Raw genomic sequence first — 25,777 nt, 5'->3', positions numbered from 1 at the left:
ATATTAACTCAGTTACTAGTCATGTCGATTCTACCTTGGACTCAATAAACTACATGTTAAGAACTGGTGAAATACAGCTGGAAATTTCAAAGCAGAACTCACACCGATGTACATTTCCATCCAATCCAACACTGTCTGTTTTGAGGTTAATAGAGAGTCAGCTCTAAGGAACTTTACCCCTTCTCTGTCCCTCCCACTTACAAGATCTTTTCTTCTCAAATTCCCTTGCAACCTGTCTGGGTTCCCGTATCAAAATTTTAACTCTAAATGATAAACACCATGATTATAAAACTAAAATTTGTCTTATAGCTGTAATTGTCAATTCAACACTAACCAAATCATGACTTTTTTTAATTCCACGGAGATTTTTAAAAATTGATGTCATTAAGCTGAGGATAGAAAAGATCTGCCTAAATGACTGAAAATCACAGTGGGACAGGAAGCAGGTACAGACAGCAGTGCGGATGTCCCTAACTGAAAGCTTCAGGTTCTATTTCTAGACTGCTTTCTTCTTTATGCTAATTCTTTGTAACAGGGCAAAGTGTCATTTTCTTTGATTGTGGACGGTGGGGACTGACAAGGGATGAACCTCTTGAGATGACAGCCTGACAGCCTTTAAATCAAGGAAGATCTCTTTCTTAGCAAGCAGGAAGATTAAACAGACTAATGAATCCATGCTTTGGACCAGCCACTCCTGGGAGAACACACCAGAGCCTCATCAACAGTGGTCAGGTCAGGGAACATTCTTTCCTGTCAACTGGCAAGTCTCTTACTGTTGTGTTGAAAGTCTGGTTTCTCTCTGGGCAATCAGTCTATTGAATGGAGACAGATGTCACTCCACATAATTTGACCGCTCTTCACCAGGTCCAAGAGGTAAGATCTCTTCAACCAGTGCAGAGTTCAGAAAAGTGTGGCTGTGTGTATTTTTTATTCTGAAATCAGTTTGTTTCCTCCAATGGTCAATTTTATTTTTAATAGAGAATTTTTTTTTATTCTACACTTCTAAAGTTTCCCATAAAGAAAAGCAGTATCCAAGATGCCAACTGCCTTCAGAGTTCTCCAGAAATGCCTTGATCTGTCACCATCCATTGGATATGAATGTAAATTTTAAGAGACTTAAGACTTAAGGCTTTCAGTGGTACTCTGAGTCATCCTCCCTCTCACCTCCCTTTATATCTCTGGATTTATCATAATTTCTGATGCTTTTCTCTTGAAGTTGTTCATTTTATTTGAGACAATGGCATATCTTCAGTACCTAGGGAAGTATAAATGCAGATGCCCCCCCTCCTCTTCCAGAAGCCTGTATTATTCCGAAAAATCCAGTGTGTGAAAATATCATTGAAGTGACAAAGCAGATATTAAATTTTTATTCTAAAACGAATCTCAATGATGCATATCTTAATGAATGAGAGATAGGATTTTTCTTTTAATTAAACAATCCATTGTTTCAATGAAACAAACTTCATTTTGTTTCGTTGCCATCCTGGAAGTCTGGGCAACTTTTGCCTCCCATGTTATGTTGTTTCCTGTTGCGTTTCTGCTGATACATTGCAAGCAGAGAGAGTGGCAGCCTGCACGTGAACATCACTTAGTTTTAATGCAATGTTAGCTTCTGGTCCTTGACACGGGGACCGACAAGGCTGGCCATCTTTGACTTGTCACTATTTAGCATCTCAGCGCTAACCCTAAGAGCACTGTGAGATAGCGTTCCCTGGAACATTTGCAAGCAGGAAGCATGACAGAATAAGGATTGAGGTCAGCAGGGAAACGCAAAGTGGTCTCATCTCTAGTGTAGAGACAGATCATATTTCTAGATCAAAACTATTGATTCTGGGATGACTATAAACCCATCTACAAAAACTTTATTAGTTATTGATCTCTGTAGATTAACTTTTAAATATACGTCTTCATTTTAAAATATGGATACGTAATCCACAATTTAAAGGAAAACTGAACATTTAAAACATGTGTTTTTCATTTTGAAACTATACATGCTTTTTATGAACTGAGGCCTGGATACTGGTTTAAACGCCCCAGAAGCCCACGTCATTTCTTTCTTTCTTCCACCCTGATGAGAACATTGAAAGAAGGGCTGAAAACAAACTCACTCCCTTCTCAAGTTTCCATGGAAACGGATGTAAACCCAGTGCATGCTTATCAAATGGTAGGTTCTGTTAGAAACACTAACGAAGGAGTCAGGGGCTCTCCCCTCGGGGAACCTGTAATGTTGCAGGGCGCCGTGAGGAGCAAACAGGAAGTGCCTGGGGAACCTGCCCAAGGCAACCCGTTAATTACCCGCGGTGGCACAGAGCAGACCATTTAAATAAATGCTGGAGAATTTAAGGTAAGGGAGGCTATTCCGTGGGCTGTGTTCAGCCAAGGAAGGAACTCAGGCTAGCTCTGATGTGCTCTTTGAAGGAAATATGAATTTAGGGGGGTGCTAAGTGAAGGGGGGTGCCTAATTGCCAGCTGGGGATGCGGTGCGGGCTCTTGAGGAAAGTCCCAGTGGAGGGAAGACGCTGGAACCAAGAGTGAGCTTTCTCATCTCAGCCCTGAGGCCCTTAGACAGACACCTGATAACCAGAAGGCAATCACATTGCTTCTTCTCTGTCACTTAGATCCTGCTCATCTTTTTTGGGATTATCATGAGTCCCATGAGGGTTCCTCCCACTGCTCTTATTTCCTCCCCAGGGTGACAGAAGGCTGGGCCCTGTGGGAACCGGGCAGACATAGTGTAACCGAACCGAACTTGGGTCCACTCACCCATGCGCGGTGAAGTCAATCTACCGACCCAGGGTTTCTGAGAAGCAAAGTGCAGTTTTTATTGTGCGGCACCAAGCGAGGGATCCAGGTAGAAGACCCAGAGTCCCCGAAGGCTTTCAGAGAAAGGTTTTTAAAGACAGGGCGGGGCCGGGGGTGGTGGGGTTCATGATCAGCTCGTGGACACTTCTTTCTGGTCGGTGGTGAGGTCATCGGGCGTCAACACCATCAACCTCCTGGTTCCAGCTGGTCTGCGGGCTCCGTGCTTGTGGGCAGCACACAGTTAACTTCTCCCACCTGGCGGGGGTTTCAGTGTCTGCAAAATGGCTCAAAGAAACGGCTCAGAATATTATCTACAGCTCTTGGGGGGGAACTAAGGGTCCTCTACTTTGTTTAATGGCTAAACTATTATTATTTTGTCTTGCTTGACTGTTTTCCTTTCTGCACTTTCTTACTTCTCTGATTAAATTTATTCTTTGGAATGTGGGGAAGGCCTATGAGGCCAAAGTTTTCTATAGACAAGAGGCAGATGGGGGATGTGGAGGCGAGGGGTCTGCCCTGAGAGGGCCCAGTATGTCCTGCTTGGTTGCAGGCTGGGGAATAGAGCAGGTCTGCTGCATTGGCCCTTGAGTGTCCTGTCTCTCTGGATGGATGCTAAAGGTGGCCAACTCTCCTGCCATTAATTGGAGTCACATTTGTTCAAATATTTCCTCACTTTGGCAAAGCAGCATTGTGCTCAGTGGCGTGAGAGCCATGGCTGCCGTCAGCAGGCATCCCTGAAGTGCATCCGTGGTGAACAGCGGTGGGGCCCAGGGAAGGAAGCACAGAGGTCCAGCTCCTCCTGGGACCAGCACATCCAGTTCCCTCATGGGCCTCAGTTTCCTTATGGAAAGGAAGGACGTTGGGCTACAGTGTCTCTCAGGTACCTTCCAGAAATGACGTTCTATTATTTTGTGTTTATTCCAAAACTAGAAACATTGCTGTAGCAAAGGCTATTTTCCTAGCACAAAACCTAATCCGTGCCTAGTGGAGAAGTAAAGGAAAGTCAGAGTCTTTGGTAATGAGTTCTCCTTCCTGTATCTGCCACCTTTTGAGCAGAGACATCTACAAAACCCAGTAGCTAGAGATATGAATTTGGGGTTCTTAGAAAAACTGGGACCTGTGGATCTGACCTTGAGTTCTTTGCCTCTACTCTCGACATTGAAAAATTAGAAGTTAAATAACCTGCTGTGTTCACTGAGTGAATTAGTGATAATACTCAGACACCCAGCTTTCTAGTCTCCTGATCTGGCCCACAGACAGTGCTTCCGTTTAATTAGTCAGATTGATTGAAAACTTAATTACACATAATCCCACAGGAAAGGGAGTTATGAGGAACACACAGGCAACGCTTTAGGGATGTAAAGGAGAGAAGGGCCAAGGGTCTGATGGCCACGTGAGCGGGAGGAAAGGATTCTTATCAGAGCCGTGCGCTCTCCATGGAGGAGGCACTTAAGAAAGAAAGATCCTCTCGCTGGGAGGTGGTTTTTTCAGGTTGTAACATCTTGGAAGGTAGAATTGAAAACGTAAGAACAGGGTTTGAGGTGGAAGTTGAGAAACCCCTTTTCCTTACCTGAGACTGAATTTGCTAGAGAACCAGATACAATAGTCCAGTTTGGAAATTCTCAGGGAAGATGCAGAGCTGCCCAGATGCCTTCAGGAGATGCTTGGATATTGTTCAGGCTTCTGACCTCCTCACCCTGCATTCATGCTCCTTTTTTGGTATTTATTGGAAAGATTTGGGAGACAGTTGAAACATCTTTGTAGGTCAGAAATATAACTCTCTCAAGAAAGCAAGTGAGGTCACTAATCTGAGGACTGGCCTTCCCCACGCCAAATAGGAAATGAAATACATGAGGATAAGATAAAAAGAAATAAAATAAAATACTGCCTTGTCCTTCCCTTTCTTTCACACAAAGAATCACGTAGCAGCAAGAAAGCAAGGCCCCACTGTCTAAAGGACGAAGAGAACAGGGTCTTCACCACCATCATGCCCCCATCCTCTGTTAATGACTTCATTTTAAAAGGATTTTAAATAGTGTTTTTGTATTCCAGAATAATCATTGGTTATTTTTTTTGTAATGTTTCTGAAAATCTAAAACCACATCATACAGACCACAGACTTGGCAGCTCTGTCTGGAGAATGCCAAAATAACTAATTGGAAATCAGATCAACATAATGAATTGATGCTTTATTGCGAGGTGTATTTCTGATCAAATCAAACAACACACCACACACACAAACACACTCACAGGCTTCCACACGGAACAGAACACTTGGTTGGCCCCATTCTGTTTATTTTTTGTTTCTATCCACTGACTTAGTAAAATAAGTTTGTTTAAGCTTAAGGTAAGAACCAAGAAAAAACTAGTATAAAAACAAAAAGACAGATTTGGGGTACGATTCATCTTTTATTGTTAGCTTCTTCATTCTAAAGATGAGGAAAAATAATTAGAAGTTATCATTTCCCTGAAGTTAGATACAAAAATGATTAATAAAGATTTAAGTGAAAAGTAAATACAACTTCCAGCCTCCACAATCTACAGCTCATCAAATTCACAGCAGAGATAACCGAATGTATCAAAGATTTTTAATTGGATTAGCCATTGGTGTAATCTCCTGAGTACATTCATTTGTCAGATGAAGGCTTCCTCTGTCAACTCAAAAGAAAATATTACCCCTGGAAATGTTGAGTTGGGAAGCATTTCAAAACTATCCCTTATTCAAATTGTAGCAGATTGTTTTGACAAGGAAGTGCAGAGAGCATTTGCAGACAATAGAGAGTCATGCCTTTCGCCTTTGGATGGATGCAAAGGGAAGGGAGAAAAATCATATTGCCAACAGAACATTGTCTTTGAAATCAGTGGTGTACTGATCATACTGTGTATAAGATGGATTTGGTGATGGTGATTCTTCAGTCATTATGTTAAATTCTCCTTTTTGCCTTGAGATACCAGAATACATCTGGTAGCTCTTGCCCAGGAATCGTATCTAATTTGGGCAGCTGGAATGACCATCAGGATAAATGTATATTTTCCTTTCTCTTGAAGGACACAGTAATGTGGTTTTTGGGACTGAGAAATAGGCCATAAAACCTCAAGTTTAAGTCTCCTGATGAGAAAAAGGATGTATATTGTTACCAGCACCACGTACCTTGTGAACAACGGGGGTCCTTGGGCAGACAGGGGAAAGCAGGAAACTTGGGACTGGTAAGAGATCACACATTTTGGGGGTGACATGTGGCCTAGAGGCAGGCAAAAAAGGGTGGGAAAATGCAGGACTCTCCAGTGTCCGAATGTAACCTTTTGCTCATTATGTCCTCATTTCCATAAAATTAGCCTTGCAGATAAGAAGTACCCATAATGAACTAGTGCTGTGACATTTCCCATCCAGACTAAATAAGGACAAAAATTCCTCCTGCCCCAGGAAAGGTGGAGCTGGGATGGAGATCAGGGAATATGACCCCCAACCCCTCCCTCCCCAATGAACATTCTGCCCATTCATTTCTACACTCTGTGTAACCAACTTGCCAAAGGAACCCAGGGCAGCTGCCCACAGGAGCCTGCCCGCTCTCCCCTTGAGAGTGTACAACCCATCCCTTAATAAATCCTCACTTCTCCATGTCTGAATCCTTTCTGCAGCAAGACAAGAACATAATTGTTGGAAACGTTTTCTACGTTGCATAATAAAAAGTTCCATAAACTTAGTGGCTTAATGTAACACTTCTTATCATCCTGCAGTTTCTGTAGATAGAAATTCAATCAGAGACGAGCTGGGTTCTCTGCTCAGGGTCACACAAGTGTGACATCAGGATGACTCCTCCAGGTTATTCAGAAAACTGAGTTCCTTGCAGTTGGGGAACTGAGGTTCCTGATTTCCTATTGTCTGTGCCCTGGGGACCTTTCCAGCCACCGGAGGCCACCCTTGTGAAATACCCTCCTGCCAAATGGCACCTTCTTTATTGCCAGTGGGAGGACCTTTCTTTATTGTAAATGTAGCTCATTCACAAGAAGGACAATCTTATTACCTTCGTCACACAACCGACCCTAATTTGAGAGTGGAAAGTTAACTGTAACACCAGTCTCAACCGAGTCGATGTGGAAGTCTAGGAGCCATGCTGATCATTATGGAAGTGACAGAAGAAACCACGAAGACACTGGCGACGAGATAAAAATGATGGCTGGGTCTGAGTGCTTACTCCATGCCAGACGCTCTTTCCATACATTGACTCAGACTTTCTTCACAGCAGGCGAAGCAGGGACAGCTACGGGGCACCAAGGACGAAGTCACTCGCCCAGGAGGGCACAGCTAGTCAGTGGCAGAGCCAAGATACAACTTCAGGCATTCAGACTCCAGAGCGCGGGAGACTAACCTCCATGTTTTACTGCCTCTCAGAAGAAAGAAGTGGAACAAATCCAGCCAGCTCCCGTGGTAGGTATTCAAAAGTTTGCCCTCTCTCCAGCCTTCAGGCAAGGAACCATCCAAACGATTCTGAGTTGATGAGGGGCTGTTTAATTTACAAAGGAGTCCTCATGCAAGAATGAATGTTAAATTGTAAGACCTTGGCTGGTGACAGAATACAATTACGCATCTCTTTATGCAGGAGGGTAGGGCGGAGCTGGGGCAGCAGTGATTTTAAGGACAGAAGAATGGGTCGAAACAGGGAAGCTCAGAGTTTGGACCAGAATGCGCTAAAGTTTGGCTTTTCCTGGTACTGGGTTAACCCCTGTAGTTTGGCTTTGAACTTTCCCACTGTCTTTAAACAGCCATCATTTTAAACTCCCTTGAATTTTATACCATCAGTAACCCTGTGGTTGTGCACTTAATAGAGATTATCAGATCCACTTAGCATAGCACCTGACGTATGAACAAGGCGTGCCACTTAGATTCTCTTGAAAAATCAGAAAAAAAAAATCAGAACATTCTCTGTATGCATTTTAGAAGGTAAAATTCTGCTGAAGTATAAAGGTTGAGTTATCATTGCAAGAGAGAATTCTGCAGTAATTTATGACAACAGTTAAAGTTGTTTATTTTATGTAAGAACCTATTATTAGGAATTCTCACACAGCTAAATAAAGAAATAGATTAACAGTTAAAACTGGAAGAAAATGAGTTAGTTAAATTCAGGAATAACAATATATTTTTGGAGCAACACATGCTAATAAAAAATGTAAACGATATTTATGCCTGTTTTATATTTCTCTTTTTGTAGCAACTTTTCGCTTTTAGGAGTTATAACAGCAAATAAGATATTGTTTAAAACCATATTCCTTATGGATTTCATGTTTTCAAGTTTGCCTGCTTGCTAAAATTTATTTGTAACTCTGAAATCAGTACTTGAAGCCTGCACTTTCCCGGTCATAAGCAAACCCGTATAGAACAGTGAAAAATCTGAGCCATCTTGCACCCATCTTCCCAGCTGCCTTTTTCTGCTCTCATACAGTAAATGAGGCTCCTTTTCATGGTGTACTTAGTGCCTCATTTTTTGCATTTTTGTGATTGTTACTGGTGATTTCACTGTTTAAAAAAGCTCCTAAACACAGCACTGAAGTGCTTTCTGGTTTCAGAAGCATGAGACTGCAAAGTGCCTTATGGAAAAAAAAACAAAAAACAAACAAAAGTATTACATAAGCTTCCTTCCGGCAGTAGTTATGGTGCTGTTGGCTATGAGTTTAATGTTAATGACTCAACATGATGCATTAAATAAAATGTCTTTAAACAGAAACAAGGTTGAAAATGTTGTGACCAGAGGATCACAGCATCCTACCCTGTATTTCTGCTCGGAGCGATGGTTCAGTGTTCGCTGGGACTTTATGGAGAACAACTGGAATGAATGATAATAAGTCATTGTAACTCTCATTTTTCATTGTTTATTCCATTGGTCAATGAGTCTTTCAATTTGTGGGAATTTCTTAAAATTTGTGTAAATGAACTAAAAACAAAAGAGCCATTTGTCACTTGAAAGTTAAGAGAAGAATCATGATCTCCAGGTCCATCCATGTTGATGCAAATAGCATTATTTTATTCTTTTTTATGGCTGAGTAGTATTCCATTGTATAAATATAGCACAGCTTCTTTATCCAGCTTTCTGTCAGTGGATATTTAGTTTGCTTCCATGTCTTGGCTATTGTATATAGTGCTGCTATGAACACTAGGGTGCAAGTATTTTTTGAATTAGTGTTCCCTCCAGATATATGCCCAGGAGTGGGATTGCTGGATCATATGGTAAGTCTGTAGGATATCACTCATATGTGGAATCTAAAAAAAAAAAAAAGAAAGAAAAAAGTAAAAAGAAAACACTGATGAACTCATATAAAAATCAGAAACAGACTCACAGACATAGTAAACAGTTTTCTGCTTACCAGGGGAAAGGGGGTGGGAAGGGATAAATTTTGCAGTTTGAGATTTGCAAAGTTTAACTACTATATATAAAATTAGATTAAAAAACAAATTTCTTCTGTATAGCACAGGGAACTATATTCAATATCTTGTAATAACCTTTAATGAAAAAGAATATGAAAATGAATATATGTATATATATGTATGACATTTGGGACATTATGCTGTGCACCAGAAACTGACATGTTGTAACTCACTATACTTCAATTAAAAAAAAAAGTTAAGAGAAGAAAGAAACATTCAAAGAAGAAATATGCCAAAATCATGCATGACATCCATCAGGTATCACCCTTAATTCAGACACAATAAAGAATATATGGTATGTATTCAGTATGAATAAAAGATTGCATTCTAAGAGAAGTATGTGCCACCCTCAAAATATCTCATTCTTCCCTTAACCCTAATGGAAAATGAGTCTCAATTTAGCTTAAAGTACAGAGATTGTAATAGCAATGGAAAAGATGATAGTGTGTGAAATGTTTGTTCCCGTCCTACGATGCCAGCCTAAAATTCAATGACTCTATGTTCATAATCAAATTGTGATGATAGTTAAACACTTTTTGGACAAAGCTTCATATTCATTTCTATATCTCACAGTATCGTTTTATGATGGTGATATTAGTCTTTGAGTGAATGTTGATTTTTTTAAATTAAAAACATTTATTGAAGTATAGTTGATTTATAATGCTGTGTTAGTTTCAGAATGTTGGCTTTTGACTCTCCCTCCATTTACTATTACACACTTGGCTATGGTCTTTGTTGTTTATATCCATTCACTGTCCCCACTCTCAGGTTCTTGGATCCTAAGGTTCTCACACTCCCATCTCAGCCCTTAACCCCTGCCTAAGGGACTCAGGGCCCTTTCTGGTGCACAATCTGGTGCTGGTCTCCAGATTCAGGACCTCGAGCTGCAGGGAAGAGATGCTCTGGTCTCCCATTCCGGCCCATAAGAGAGCCACCCGTCCCATGTAGGCTTTCAGCGGGGAGGTCAGAAAAGGAGGAGGGATATAGAATTTATGATGACACCCTATGAGAACACAGATTCCAGAGAAGTTACTCCTGGGCTTCAGAGTTTCTGACAGGAGATCATATCATCTCACTTACTACCACTCACTCAGATCTCAGTGTTGAAAAACACCTGACATTTTCCTGTGCTTCTTCACTTTTTAAGTAGCAACACACAAAGATATACACACACACACACCAAAACAAGACCCTTTTCTGCCTCTTGAACGGACAAGATGACCTTAAGAGCAGAAACGTGTTAAAACATAAATTCCCTGAGGGCATGATGTTTAGTTTGCTTTCTGCATCTGTTTGCTGTATCCAAAGAGCCAAAAATGCTGCCTGCCTTATAGGAGAAAGCGCTTGGTATGTATTTGTGAAAGAGGCAGTTGAAATCAATTCAACTATCTTAGTGCCAACTCCCACCGTAGCCGTACCATGACCAACGGACAACGTAAACTTAACAATGATGTATATTTTATAAAGGGCCTCCCCATGTGCTATTTTTTGGTCCTTTCAGCCTTCATGAGGAGTCTGGTATGAGGAGAGTCCTACCCTGATCTTATGAACAAGGTAGCTGAGATGCGAGTTCTCATATCTGGATGGTAAAGGAAAATCTCATAATTGATGTGGGAAAAAATACATAAATACATGTATCTGCACATTCACGTCATTCACATTACACTAGGGAATTTCATTTCTATCTCACCTTATTGCCCTAGAACACACAAAAAATTAGAAGTCAAAGACTGTTCCCTGTCATTTACAACCAATATGAATGCTGTGGTCTCCTCTGAAAAGCTGAGCTCAAAAAGCAACCATAGCCTTCCTGAGATTTCTGTCCTGTTGAGAGAAATTTGCCTGACTCCCTAACTTTTCAACCTGACTTTCGTCTACCACCAAAGATGTGATCCCTTTGAAGCCAACCGCACACCGGGGCTCCCACAAAATGCTCATTTCCATTAAGGTGGGTTCTATTGGAGACGAGACAGAAGTGCAGGGCCACTGGCCCTGAGTCATCCAGTAAGTGGAATTGAGACAGGAGGGCAGCGGGCAGGGGGCAGGGCACAACCATTAAAAGAATGACACAGAAGTTAGCACCAAGATGGCAGAAGACTCAACTCCCAATCAACGTTGAGGCCCAAGATGGAGGGAAATTTGACTTCCAGTAGACCTTGAGCTTCATTATACACTCATTGTAATACAGTAGGGTGCTAAGCGGTGCTCCCACAGGTGCCATGACAGTTTCAAGGCTGACCATGAAAGATCAAATAGTGGGTGATGGCCCAGATCTTGGGACTCCCAGCCCCTTCCCCAAAATAGTTGGAATAACCCTTCCACTTGTTAGCTCAGGAATTTACTGAGCCCATAAATACTAACAACCCCACACCTCATGGCCTTTCTCTTGTCTTCTGAGATGGTCTGCACTCTGTCTATGGAGTTTGTATCTTTCTCAATAAACCTACCTCCACTCTACTATGGCTTGCTCCTGAATTCTTCCCTGTGTGAAGTCAAGGACTCTCATTTGGCGGGGCACGTCCCAGGGACCCACCAGAGACCTGGAACACCGCCATCTTCTCACACCCCATTTTTTGGTGTCAGAATCAGGAGAGTCATCTGAGTGTTCTCCTCCCATGCAAGCCTTTAAACCAATCCCATTCAGTTAAAAAGTCCAGACTTTAATGCTCAAACGTAAGTAGAAATTATGCTTGAGAAAAATCAATATTATAGCAAAACTGCATCTGTGAGAACCCCGTGATGGCAGTAGACGTTGCTGTAGGCAAGTGACGCCGTAGTTGGAGCAAACGTCACTATAAAGTGTCTATTGTATACATCCAAATGTCAAAAAAAGTGGCACAAAGTATATACTTGTATAAAAATAGCATTTACTAAAAAAAGAAATGTGTGTAAATCTAGTCTGAAATGAAGCTACAGCAGGCTGAACTTATGTGACAGAAGTAGGTTTTTCTCATCCTTTCCTTCGCTCTATAATTCTATTAATCCAAGTATTTGTGTCCCTCAGAGTTTACTCTTTAAAGGATGTAGATTGTCACTCACAGAACTGAACTGTGTTCCCTCCAGCTGATACAGCGGATAACCATATTCCTTGGGAACAAGTAAATCAAATGCATTGATATCTCTCCTCCTCAATTCAAAAGTATTATTAAAACAGGAAAGAAAAGAGAAGAGCTGATTCAACTGGACATTTTGTTAAAATTCCAACTGGAAAAACATCACGGTAAAACCAATACACAGAAGGACCCAGATGAAAGTAAAAGCTAGCGGTAACCAAACGTAGTCCAACTGTACCTTTAGCAGTTTCTATTAAAATTAATAATGATTGTATTAAATAATTAGCCTTTGTGCCTCCCCACAGTCCCGCAGGTAGAATTTATACTGACAACACATAAACTTTTCAAAGCAAGGAATGTTTAGTTGACCTACCTGTATGTCTTGAAATATGTATTTAGCACAGCTGTTCTTTGGTGTTAAACTCATCACAAAACACAGCTTTAATGTAACCCACCATTGATCTGCAGTAAGTGGAAACAAACTCACTCCTTAATTAGTATCATCCAATCACTTTTGAACATTTCCACAGAACACACACTGTGAACCGTTTAATGGACTATTATTTCGAAAAGTGGCAAAGAACGTACCAAAAAAAAAAAAAAAAAAGAAAAGAGAGAGACGTAGTGAAAATGGAAACGAGCCATGTCAATGGAAAATATGTTGTGAAATAATGGGAAAAAAGATGTTTCGTTAAGATGCGCTTTCCTGGCATCTTACTGGAGAGGTGAACGCTGCCCCAATTACTGCCAACAATGAAGACAGAGATAGAGAGAGATTCATTACCCACCTCGGCCTCGACTGTCTACCAGCGAATTCGCTTATCTGTTCCTTTTTCTCCAGAACCTGCGTGGAGGGGGAGGAATAAACAAAGAACTGAGGGGAGTAAATGTGTCACAAATTACCACAAACACACTGGGATTCGATACACTTTTCATTTCTCTCCTCATTAACTGTGTCTTGCTCAAAATGAGCGGCTGGATCCAAACATAATCAGGTCCCACGGATAAAAATTGACTTGACTGCCGGGGCAGGCACCACCTCCCAGCTGCGGGGGAACACATTCAGAAATAAAATGAGTTAAAGTAAAATGCACTCCACTCTCTTCTCAGCGCCCGGATAATTTGAAGACCATCAGGGCCCGCAGAAGTAATCCATCTCCCTGTGAAAAAGAGGGCCTCCGTGCCACCGGCAATAAGGGATGGCTTCAGTGTTATTGAGAGTCAGTATAATTACACAGCGAAAAATCCCATCACAGTGTCCTGGACACTGGAATTTTTTTTTTTTCCCTGAGGTCTTTATCCACAGGGCTACCTGAACAATAATAAAAGGAAAGGAAAGTCAAGCTAGGAGGAGCCGGGAGCAGGGAGGGAGGAGGGAAAGGGGAAAAAAAAAAAAAAGATTACCTCTCCGATGGGTATAACTGACCTGTCCTTTTGAGAACACGTTATAATTTGAAAGCCGTACAAAACCCCTTTTTATACTGGCTGTCGCTATACCCTATTTTAAAATAAGAAGGAGTGGTTGAAAGAATTTTTGAATTTTTGTGTGAACGCGCTTGTGGGTCTTATTTTATCAAAGCAGCAATTTCTCAGCAAACCTACTGAAGACGTTTTTGATGCTAACTGGGATGCTTTTTAAAAAAGATTTTTTTTCTAGTTTTATTGAGATATAACTGACAGGTAGTACTGTACACATTGAGGGGGTATGTAATTAGATTTTAATTATTAATTTATACGGAGGTACTGGGGATTGAACCCGGGACCCCGGGCTTGCTTGCTAGACGCCTACTCTACCCCTAAGCTGTACCCTCCCCCACTAACTGGGCAAATCCATTTCCCCCAAACCAGAATGAACTGCTTGGAAGGGCTTCAGTTACTTTAAGAAGTTGGGCGCCTGCGTCTTAGAAAGAGAAATGCAGCTCAGAAAGCGTTCTCTCTCCTCCTCAGGCAGTGGGGATGGAAGGACGTCACCAGTTGTTTCAGATGAAGGTTTAACTAAACTGGGTTTATGTGAGAGTGACAGCAGATGACTCCGATTCTCCCAGTATTCCACGTTTACCTGCGTCGGTCGTGCGGGGCTGAGTGAAACTGGACGTGAAGGCCCACCCCCTGCAGCCCTTCTGGCACCAGAGAGGCTGAGCCCCGCCTCTTTCTCTCGCCGTGCCATTGCGCTAGTCCAGCCTGCCCTCCTTGGGTTGCTTTCTCCCCATCTGCCCTTGAATCCGTCTCTTCTCTGACCCGAAGCCTGGTTTCCTCGTCCCACTGTGGTGATTATTTCTCTGAACTGGACTTCACATGGAGCACAGACGAGGGGCGTGCCTGGTCATTCTGGGAGCTGTTGAAAGAAACCAGAACAAGTCATGCAGACATTAAATTGTGTCCTTAATCAATGAGACGATGGGGCAGTTTTACAGGGGTAACCACGTTATGGTTATGTCAACAACTTGAGCGAAACCCGTGACCTCTGGAGTGCATGGGAGAGTTTCCTCTCTGTAATGTGGTTCAGCGTCTTGCCCACTGTTTTGTTTTTGTGTATTAGGTTTTGGTGCAGAGGTGCAACATGGCATGAGAGCTACAGAATAAAAGAACAAAATCTTCCCGATTTCAATAGTGGGGTGCTTCTCAAACATGGTGCCCATTGGAATCATCTGGGGAGCTAATGAAGAGGGTGGAGGGCGGGGCTGTGGGAATAAGGGGGTCCCCAGATGAGGTCTACCTCCAACGTCCGTCAGCCTCAGCAAAGTGAACCCCGTGCTTCTAAGTGTAATGAGACCAGCAGTGCATTAGCCCAGGGGCCAATTATGGGGACTAAAGCAGACAAATTACTAAAACAACTCTACTAGAAATTAGATTCATTCTGGCTATTGAACGTTCAGGGTATCTCAGTTTGATGTGGTTTATGATGTGGCGGGTCGGGTATTTCCATATTTCTACACACATATTTGGCATTACAAATTTCCCTGTTTATTAGTGCCGGGTAAAGTTGTCTTACTGAACCAAAATATCGCCCAATACTACCTGTGGGACTCTGATAGGAAAGTTACACCATTAGCCCAGTACCTGCTTTGGGGAACATGAACTTGGAATCAGTATCTAAAGGTCCAAATAAATATTAAATTAAAAATGTACATATGGATAAGTATGTTTACACAATTCCAGACCAGTTTCCATCTTGTAAGAATTCTCAGGGGTTACTTTCTTTCATGTGCTAAGTGAATCCAAGAGAAGGTAACATTTCCATCATTTATTTCATCATAAAAAAAATTATTCAAGGAACATCTTATCAAATGAGGTTCCCCTGAGAACTCTTTGGGAAACACCAATGTAAATACTAAAGATGTTACTAATATATCATGAAAACTCACTTTATTCTATTTAAAAGGAGATAAATTTTAGTCTTCTTTATTATCTCAGTCTTTAAATAAAGAAGTCTGGTTTAATTCAATCTTGGTAACTGAAGAAAGACAAAACAACAAACTTTACAAATGACATCAAAGATGGGACAGGATGAATTTTTATTTAAATTACATAATACTGATCATCTCAAAACTTAAGATGAGTTTTCAAGGTGACCATGGTACCAGATGTGCTTTGAAATGGAGCAAAACTACTGCTAGACTATTCTCCCTTAAAAATATATATATAGAACAAGGAAAAGGAGGTGTAAATGTGGGTGAAATTTCCTGCTCTGTTGCTAACCACAGGGTTCTGAAACATAAGGCATTCCATAGTCGATTATCCGTTGCGTCTTACTGTGTCTGGTGATTGCCTTGCTGATGTCAAGCAGGTGAGTTTGGTGGCTGTCCTGTCTCTGGTTTATCCCCTTACACACTCTCTCTTATGTCCCCAAGAGATCCAAGCAACAGAAAGACCAGCAAAAAAACATCTCAGAGAAGCTGGATTTGGAAAGTGGGCAGCGGTGGTTTGAACAAGACCCTCAGCAGTGCTCGTGAGAAAGATACCTCGGAAGTCTAATGAGGACAACTGCATTTACTCAAAATCGTACGCCCTTAAACAATAACTTTCTTTTTTTATCGAAGTCTAGTCAGTTTACAACGTTGTGTTAATTTCTGGTGCACAGCATCATGTTTCAGTTGTACATATGCATACGTATATTCTTTTTTATATTCTTTTTCATTATAGGTTATTACAAGATATTGAATATAGTTCCCTGTGCTGTACAGTAGGGCCTTGTTGTTTATCTATTTCATATACAGTAGTGTGTATCTGCAAATCTCAAACTGAATACCCTTACCTGCTGGCCAACATACGCTATAATAAGGTCCCCGTTGGTGGGATTATGTCAGTTGATAATTGGCTAACTCTTATTTCCTTTGATTATCTGACAGCTCAGTGAGGACTTGTGGAAAACATTGGAAATACAGCCATTTTACAGAAAACAAGATTCAGAGTCAAAGAAGGTGGAAACACACGTCATGTAACTTGAGGCCACCATGCTCTGACTCTCACTGGTGTTTGTTGTTCTGTTTTATCTCACGCCTCCTCTGGTGGATGGAAGATGTCATTGGCCAAATATGTTTTGGCTGGAAGAAGGCTCATGGAACCCAGGAGGACCAACCAGTAGAGAAGTCAACAAAATAATCTGTGACGACCTTCCAAAATTCCGCCAAAATGTTGAAGCATTTTAACTGATAACACCTAAAGGTTCTTGGGAGAACGTGAACTCAGATCAGGGCTGTCAGGTAGCTCTGTGCTTTGTAATGCTATGATGTTCTGAGTAGTTCTGTTTGGAATTAGGTGCTAGAGTCAAAAAAAAAAAATTAAGGCTAATCTCACTACATTTTTATTCAGATAATACACAGAACTTTTGAACAACTCTAAAATTGAGGGGCACACAGTTGTAAATCCAGTGAGCTAAACCATGCTGGTTTTCATTATACTTCCATTTGATTTTCTAATTAATCTCAGAAAACATTAATTAATTTTGTCTTTTCCACAGTTGGCCTGGCATCCCTGGGCCTGAAACATCACAAATATTGCTGGCCTCGAGCAGTCGTAATCAACATTTCTAATTTGTTGGCGCAATCCAGTGGCATTTTCCTCCCTTCTTTCTCTGATAGGAACTTTAACAATCATTTAACCCCTTGGTTTTAGACTTTCTCTGAAGGCATATGTGCAAGAATGGATGGGTATCTCTCAAAGGGAAATAACACGGCAGATATAATGCACGGAGGGGTTTTTATGTGGGGACAGCGTTGAACATCCTGCTGGAGAAACATTTGTCTGTGTTCCAGAGGTATCGCTACATTGAGTGTGGCTGTATCCTGCCTTCTGCCCAGTTGTCCACTAGCATCACCCGCCTGACTCATCAAAAAGCTTTTATAATGTTAACTCACAGTGGTTTTAAAGGATCTGACACTGCTGAAATGATGTCAGTAGAGATTTATTTGAAATTATAATACTATTCAGAACATATAGAGTATGTCAAATACTAGCTTGTCCAAAATGTATTAAATCGACTGAGAATCTATCTTTTTTTTTTTTCCTACAGAAGCTTAGCTCCTTCATGAAGTCATGAATATTTAGCTTCAATGTGGGAAATTCACACCATTACATGGAAAATAGATTCCTCTTAGGAGATCCTGGCTCAAGTATTCAAAGGGCTTTCAGGCTTTGGAGGTGAAAGAGATACAGGTTTTCTTGCCATTGACATAGTGTTCAGTCTCCTGGTTATCTTTTCCCTTCAGTCCTACACAGCAAGAGGCATTCGCTGTCAACCAGTGACACTCTGTCAGGTCAGCCTTCACAAAAATGTGTTAGAGACACGGCGTGGCAACATCCGCCAGTGACATCTTCTCAGGGCTCCTTCTCCCTCCTGATTTTTTTTTTTCTTAAGAAATAGAGTAAAATTATTGTGTGCAATCAAAGTTGACCTCCTACTTATATTTATGTGATATGTTTCAGATATGTTTCATCCAAGAATGATGGGTAGAGACATTAAAGTTCACTCTTGAGCATTGAAATGGGAGCCAGGGAATTTTGATTTGTTTCTTGTCTCCACACTCTTGTGCTAAATAAATTTAAGCAAAATCACCTGACTCTCCATGTCTGAGTTTCTACAGGAAGAACATGAGGCAAGCAGTAGTCAGTCTACTTTTACTTTAAGAAAATTGGGCAGGAAATCTACACAGTGGATGAGTGTGCATGTGTGTGTATAAATGAGTGTGTGATTATGTGTTTCTGTGGAAAGCAAGGACGTTAGAATGATACCTAAATCTTATGTCACTGTTCAATGATTTATATGATTATTATTTTTATTTTACTATTGGGTTTTTATAAAAAGTAAATGCCTTTTGATGTAGGGAGATTTTACTTACCTTAGAATGTTCATGTTTGGAAGTCTTGAAGCAATTGGACTATAAAGGATTATTCATCACTACTACATTTTGTCAATACTTAAAGCCCTTTACATTTTTGTGAAATGTACATATTTTCATTGTAGAGTCAATTACACTTATAGAATTGTAAGTGAAATATCTTAATTTAATGCCTTTGACTGACTTTATTTTATATGTAAGGAAACAGACCTCTTGAGATTCTATGGTTTGACCAATGTCAGAGCCAGGACTGGGAAACAACATGGAAAACACTGGTGACAATGTTTTGAGAAAACCTATTTCCTATTTTGTCCTCTGTTCTTTCTCTATTCAGGAATTATTCATTTTATCCTTATTAGTTACAGTCAACAGCTAGAAAGCATATCTAGTCTCTCCCCAGCTTTCAACCCTCCAGACTAAGCTTTCCTGCTTCCTTAGACTGAGGCTGTAGAGATGTCTGATTCTACATGTTTTCCCTGTCAGATTTCTCTGTAGAATCTGTAGCTGCCTAGGGTGGGCTACAGAGAACTGCCATTTTTAAAGTGAAAAATAAAAAGTTGTATTTAGATGTAATTTCCACCTAAAATAAGGGAAGTCACTGAGATAACCTAAGAGGGATGGTCACCCTGAGAGCCCAGAGGGTGGCAGGGGTCTTGCCACAATCATCCAGATGATCAGAAGATTAGAAAATAGATCTTGGAGGAAAATCCATCACCCGTATTTAATACACATCACATATATAAGTAGCTATACGTTTACTTATATTAAATATATATTTGTTTAAAATACTAAAATGATATAAATAAAATATAAAGAGAAACCAAATTCTTTTAAAAATCTGCTTCCTTAACAGGGAAAGGTGGAGGGAGCAGTGGGGAGGGGGCGGAAGGGAAATTGAAATTGATTTCTGTGTATGGTGTGAGGTAGGGATTGACTCCATTTTTTTGCTATGTGTATATAACCAGTTGTTCCAGAATCTGCATCATTATCCAAGTGATTTACCCTGTCATATAGCAGGTTTGCCTATATGGTGAGCCTGTTTCTGGGTATTATCTTTTCCCCACTACACTATCTGTTTAGCCCTGCACCAACATTATGCTATTCCAATTGCTATAGACTATTATTTTATTAAATAAATTTCACTATCTGGTAGGGCAAATCCCCTAACTTGTTCTTCTTTTAAATGCTTTTTTCTTTAATTTTCTTTGACCGTTGTGCCTCCATGGAAATCTACCTGTTGTTATAGCCAAGTTTCTTTTCATCTGTGTCTAATGTGTTGTTTAACTCACCCATTAAGTGTTTAAATTTGATAAAATATTTTTTGTTCATAGAAGTTTTCTTCAGTTCCTTTTCAAATATGTTTAATTTTGAACACTGTGTTCCTTTCTCAAGTTTTGAACCTAACTTAATTTTCTCTCCTTTAATGTTTTAAACATAATTATTTTAGACTTTATGTCTGATCATTCCATTATCTGAACTCTTGGGAAGGGAGTTTTTGTATTTCTTGCTTCGCTTACAAGTTGAGATAAATTTTCACATCGAGTTCTCAATTTAGCGTTTTCTGGACCTTGCAAATACTGTAAATTTGAACCTCAGATCCAAGTGGAGGTAGTGTTGTGGTTATGAATGTTTAGAGGACATTTTTTTTTCCAGGCAAAGTCTAGACTGTGCCATTCCTCATTCCAAGCCTTATTCATTCTCTTATCTTATTGGAAGATGAAGTGGTGTTTTTTTCCCCTAAAGTACCTTTATGCTAAAGGTAAACGCAGGTCTAGTTTTAAGTCACTCTCTCAGTTTCATCTCCTCACCATGTCTTCCTCACTTCACAGGCATTAGAAATACATGCTGCTTGGTTATACAGACAAGCAAATGCCGTCATGACTGTTACAGCATCAGGACCCACTTATCGCTAAGATTGTCAGTCTCACTATTTTTGGAGTCTGTGGATTCTCCTTCCTTTTTTGTAATGTCAGCTATATAAGATGGAGTGTTAAATTTTATTGAATATGCTTAGATTTATTTGGTCACATGGTGAATAGCTATCCTCTAAAAACTCTCATAACTAAATAAATCAAAAAAGTGTGCATACTGCTTTAAGGAATAAACCTCAGATATGTCTAAAAGCTGGACCTGGTGTTTCTGGGAAGCTGACCTTCCTGTTACCCATCTCGAAATGAAATGCTTAGGAATGTGTTAGGGTTGTTTAGACAAGATTTTTGTGCTTGGAGAATAAACAGAGTTATAACAGAAAGAATATCCAAGTGGTAGGGACAATTCAGGCAAGTGTGAGGACTCAGTAAGATCAGCAAAAGGAGTGTCATGCCCGGTGAATCCTCACTCAACAGCCCAGGGGTGATCACACCCACATGTGTCCCTGGGAAAAGTTGGTGGACTTGGGAAGTTTTGCATATATTTGACCACATCCAAAGTTTTCTCTACCATTGATAATATTTACAGAATGTCACATTCAAAACATAACAAAACTCCCCCTATAGAAGGAAGAAGGAATCCATCTGCAAGTAGAATATGAAATAAACAAACAAAACTCAGGATGGGTGACCCTGGGAGGTGCGGAGCCAGGACAGGGCTGCCCACAGCCGGGTGGCATTCAGGGGCCACGTCTCCCCAGGAGAAACTCGACAAGGTCATGGGGTGGGAGGCGACCCCAGTCTTGTAACCAGCAGTCGATGGAAATATACTGTTTCCTGTTTGTAAAACCGCTTTGGTAAGTTATTTTCAACATTGAAGAAACTATATTGCATCTTCTGTTTTCTCACATAGGCAACAACTCTGCTCTCTGTGACACAGCAGTTTTACTTCCAGGCTTTAAAATGTTCATTGCAGGTACTATTTACAAAGGGAATCATTGTCGTCATTTAATCAAGTGATTAATTATATTAAAATCAGCTTATGTTAAATACATCATGATAACGTAAAGAACGCAGTGGCAGCTGTGGCTGGGTATACCAAGGACTGATAACACATTATGAATTAAAACAATAGATAATATTATTATTATTGTTCTTAGTATCATCCAAATAATTGTTTTACCAAAATAAAGAATTCATTGATATAGTTTTATTTCGTTAAAAACCATCTGCTTGTTCTCTCTCCTACCTTCCTTTTTCACCCTCCATGTTAAATGTCTGATGACTCTTCCTACGTCAAAAAGTCTTATTAAAAACAAACAGACAAGCATATACAAGACAAGAATATTGAGAACGGAATTAGCCAGGATTCCCCAACGTGCAGACAATGCATAATTCAAGCACCTGCTTCACATTGCCTTAAATATCAGCACATTGCTCCAGACACCTTGAGTTCCAGAACTTCAACAAACGATGCCACGATCTGGTTGCAGGAAATACCACCCCTAGCAGATCTCTCTTCTGCTTGAAATGGCAGTCGACATTTCTTGTCTTTTCCCAACCAAAATTCTCATGAAGTATGACTTTTAATACCAATTTAAAAAGCCAAACAAAAAGAAAAGCCAACCGATTGCACGTTCTCTTTCCTTCTCCGGGGTTTGCCTCTCAGATCTTCTTTATGTTTCAGAATGTTATGCATTTTCTTTTCCCTCCTTTTTAATCATGTTTTTTTTTTTCCAAAGTGGAACTTCTTACTCCTGCAGAATTTTGCTCCTGTGTTGCCCTGGGATTTACACGTTTTATCCCTCTGTTCTCAGCATCCGTGAAGGGAATACGTCATCATGACCCTCCTTTCAAGGCTTGATGTGATAACAAGCTGGTGTGGGTTAATTAAAAACCACGGTCAGTTTCCTGCCCCCTCCCATTCCTGTTCCTTCCGTTTTGAGGTTTTCCTCATGCTCCTCCGACTCCTTATTAGTTATCCAGATTGAAATGGAAGTCAAAGTCTTCTCGAGTTTTCTCTCTCCTTTTCTTTGGCACTAGGCTCCTGCCCACATGCATTTTTCATCTTCCATTAATATTTATCGAGCATCATAACAGAGAAGGTACTGGATAGCAGGGAGGACCACACGAAGCCACTTCAGCCACTGATGATGCAGGAAACATCTCCGCAGCCCTTCACTCCGGATGCCTTCCCTCCCGGAGTGGAATTCACTTCCAGCGCTCATTAAATCTTAAGAGAAGCTTCATCACTTTTCCTGTGGTTTTATGTTCTCCCTTGGAATATTTTTCACCACTAAAGACTATTTATTTATTTATTCATTCCTTTTTGTCATGAGCCACATTTACGGGTTAAAGATTGAAGTGTGAAACCAGAAAATAATTTACTCCATGGTTGCTATGAGCAATAACCTGCTTCACAACCTTGGCCCAAGACTGAAATGTGCCAGTGGAAAGGATATGATTTGTACCTGATTCCTTCTTGTTCCGATGTCCAGACTAGTGTTATATGGTTCTTTATCGAAGTGGCTTTTTGGTTTATCCCCATCCTCCTAACAAGCTGTAGCCGGAAGATCAGATAGAACCAAGCCGGGGAGGAGTGAGTACACTGAGACCCCCACCCCTGACCGAAGAAGGCAGAAGGGGGGCACTGCCTTGGCCTCTGGGATACAAGGACATCAAATCCTCAAGCATCCTTTGTGGACTCCCTGCAGGGTCGGGGCTCTGTTTTGAGTATGTCCCTAGTTCATTCGGAGCGCGGCTACTGGGTGATGGCAGATACTTACCAGCCTTCCTAACTAAGCTCTAGCAGAGATTCACGGGGGGAAAAAGAAAGAAAGGAGAGCTTTTGCCCTCTCTGTCCCATGAAGCTTTCTTCTTGCTCTCCTGAGTGGTCAGTGTAAATCTCTCTGTCAGATGCTGCTTTCAGGAAGCCTCATTAAGCTGTCAGCAAAACTCCAAGCATTTCAGCAAACAATGTCTCACAGCAGTTTTTATCTATTTCCTTCCTAGTATTAAAAAAATGACGATGAAGCCGTATTTGGGAAATTTTCTCATTTTTACGCCCCCAGATAAGTGGGTATTACATTATATTTACTAGCAAGTAAGAGACCATATTTTGAGCTCAACATAGGTGGTGTCCTTTTATAAATGCTACTTGGGACCTGATTTTAACAGTCTGATGTATCAGTATCAGGTGAGGAGGTAATTTAAGTAAAACTTCATTTTTTGGTTTAATTAAAGGTACAGTGAGTAGAGATTTTGATTTTTAACTTTTTCTTCATTTTATTTTGGTATAAGAAGGAAAAGAGATTGAATAAACAGAAATGTAGAGAAAATTTAAATAAAGGAATATAAAGAAGAATTTGCATTAATAATGGTAAAGATACATGGAGGTTTAAAATGTAGAATAAATCAGTAATATGAACATATTATAAATTGGGATTGAGCTTTTTGGATACATTCAACAATTTTCTAGACGTTCTCGGTGAGATATTGGTAAGTGCTGAAAAAAAATTTCTTCCAAAGGGCTCTGAGATGCTAGAGGTTTTATAAGATGATGTATTTATTTAAGATTCAGGTTACGTTACAACTAATTACAACACAGACCATTTCAGTATCACAAGTTGAATTCATTTAAACGATTATCTGACAGGAGAAACAAATCTAAAGGTGGGAAATGATAGCAAATAATTGGTTTAATTTTTTCTTCTTTTTAACAAGTTGAGGTTTTGTTTATCTGTGACCTTGTTTTCTCTGGAGACTGAATTAGAAACATACAGGGAAATTAATCCAAAGAAGCAACACAGACCAATACTGTGAGAAAAAATCATGGCGTTAATGAACACAGAAAAAGAAAAGATGGGGACTCAGATTCTCTTTCAAACTGAACACCCTTTTAGAATCCGTTTACTGATATCAGGTAAATAATCACACACAGAGATCACACACTGCATTCGAAAAACATTTAGACTCATCACACAGTTTCTTATTTATGGTCTTAACATAGTTATGCTGTATTAGGACTTAGATAAAATCATTAAATGACTGCATGTTCTGCTAAAATTTCTTCTGTGGGACTCAGCGAAATTACAGAAGTAATACTAATAGAAAAGACAGTAGGAAAGTCGAGTTAAAATAGGAATGCATGGAGAATACAGTTAATTAACTTTCTAACTGCATATATTTCTCCTTGACAACTGGACAATATATCTTTTAAAGTTTATATTATATATGTTGTTTTTTTCCCGTCATTTTTCCACACAAGGTTTAATTGGGCTTTAAGCTGCAGAATCCACTTTGCACACCTTTCAAATAATGACCAGGAAGTAGAAAGCTGGGGAACAAGCCGATTATTTTTCCATCAGCTATGAATTTGCAGGAAGCAGACTCCTTACACTCATGATCCTGGGTTTCAAACTTGCCACTGAGTTGTGGTCACTAGACGGAATGTGTTTGATCCGCTCAACGTAACTTCCTGGTTGCCCTGTAATGAACCCTGCCACCACCTCCACCTCGTCCCAGACTCCATCCTCAGCCAGCCTGGCCTATTAGGGCTTAGGTTGTGAGCTCACCTAGTTTCCACAACAATTTGGTGAGAGAAATGCAATTATTATTCCAATTTTGCAGATGAGGAGATGGAAACTTACGCAAAGTAAATTGTGGGAAATCACATCTCTAAGAAGTGGAGAGTAGAGGTTTAAGTCCGTGGTGTCCACTCCAGAACTTACATTCTAAACCTCAAGCCTTTGCAGGTGCATTCATCTCAGGACTGATGTGGGTTCCAAGCGCAGCCTGGCGCTTCGGAACAGAGCAAACGTATATGACCCGCCTGGGAAACACACCCACAACCTTGGCATGCTCAGCCCAGGACCAGCAAACCAACTCAACAGCAGAGGCATATTATCCCCAGTCCTCTTATATGATTTGATTTTTTTTTCAGGACAGGCTATGAAAATCAAAAAAGGAAGTCTATTAAAACATATACACATTTGGCTACTTCAGTCCTTTTTTTTTTAGATCATTCTAAAGATTTCGATTTAGGTATCTGTACAAATTGGCATGTGACATACTTGTGTTTGTACACACATGGGAGTGTCAGCAAAGCCAAACAACCGTAGATACAAAATGTGAACCTCATCATGGCTGTGCACTGACGCATGCACGTGCACTTATGTTCTCATATAATTAACATCTGTGAATGTGTGGTGTGTGTACGTAGGTGTGTAATGACCGCAGTCTCTCCGATCTTGCCTTTCAGTGAACCTCTTGGACTTTTTAATTACAACTATTTTC

General features: G+C 40.5%; 1 long non-coding RNA gene across 1 annotated transcript; it reads left to right on the top strand.

Annotated features, from left to right (window-relative positions):
- The first annotated feature begins 2,232 nt into the window (after positions 1–2,232).
- LOC140690103 (uncharacterized) lies at positions 2,233–18,342 on the top strand. The gene is made up of 4 exons (XR_012065281.1): positions 2,233–2,344; positions 7,047–7,231; positions 16,128–16,278; positions 16,626–18,342. It is a non-coding gene; the product is annotated as an uncharacterized lncRNA (long non-coding RNA).
- Positions 18,343–25,777: the final 7,435 nt, after the last annotated feature.

Source organism: Vicugna pacos, chromosome 28 (genome assembly GCF_048564905.1).
Source record: "Vicugna pacos chromosome 28, VicPac4, whole genome shotgun sequence".
Taxonomy (NCBI): domain Eukaryota; kingdom Metazoa; phylum Chordata; class Mammalia; order Artiodactyla; family Camelidae; genus Vicugna; species Vicugna pacos.
This window is presented reverse-complemented; position numbering and strand designations above follow the sequence as displayed.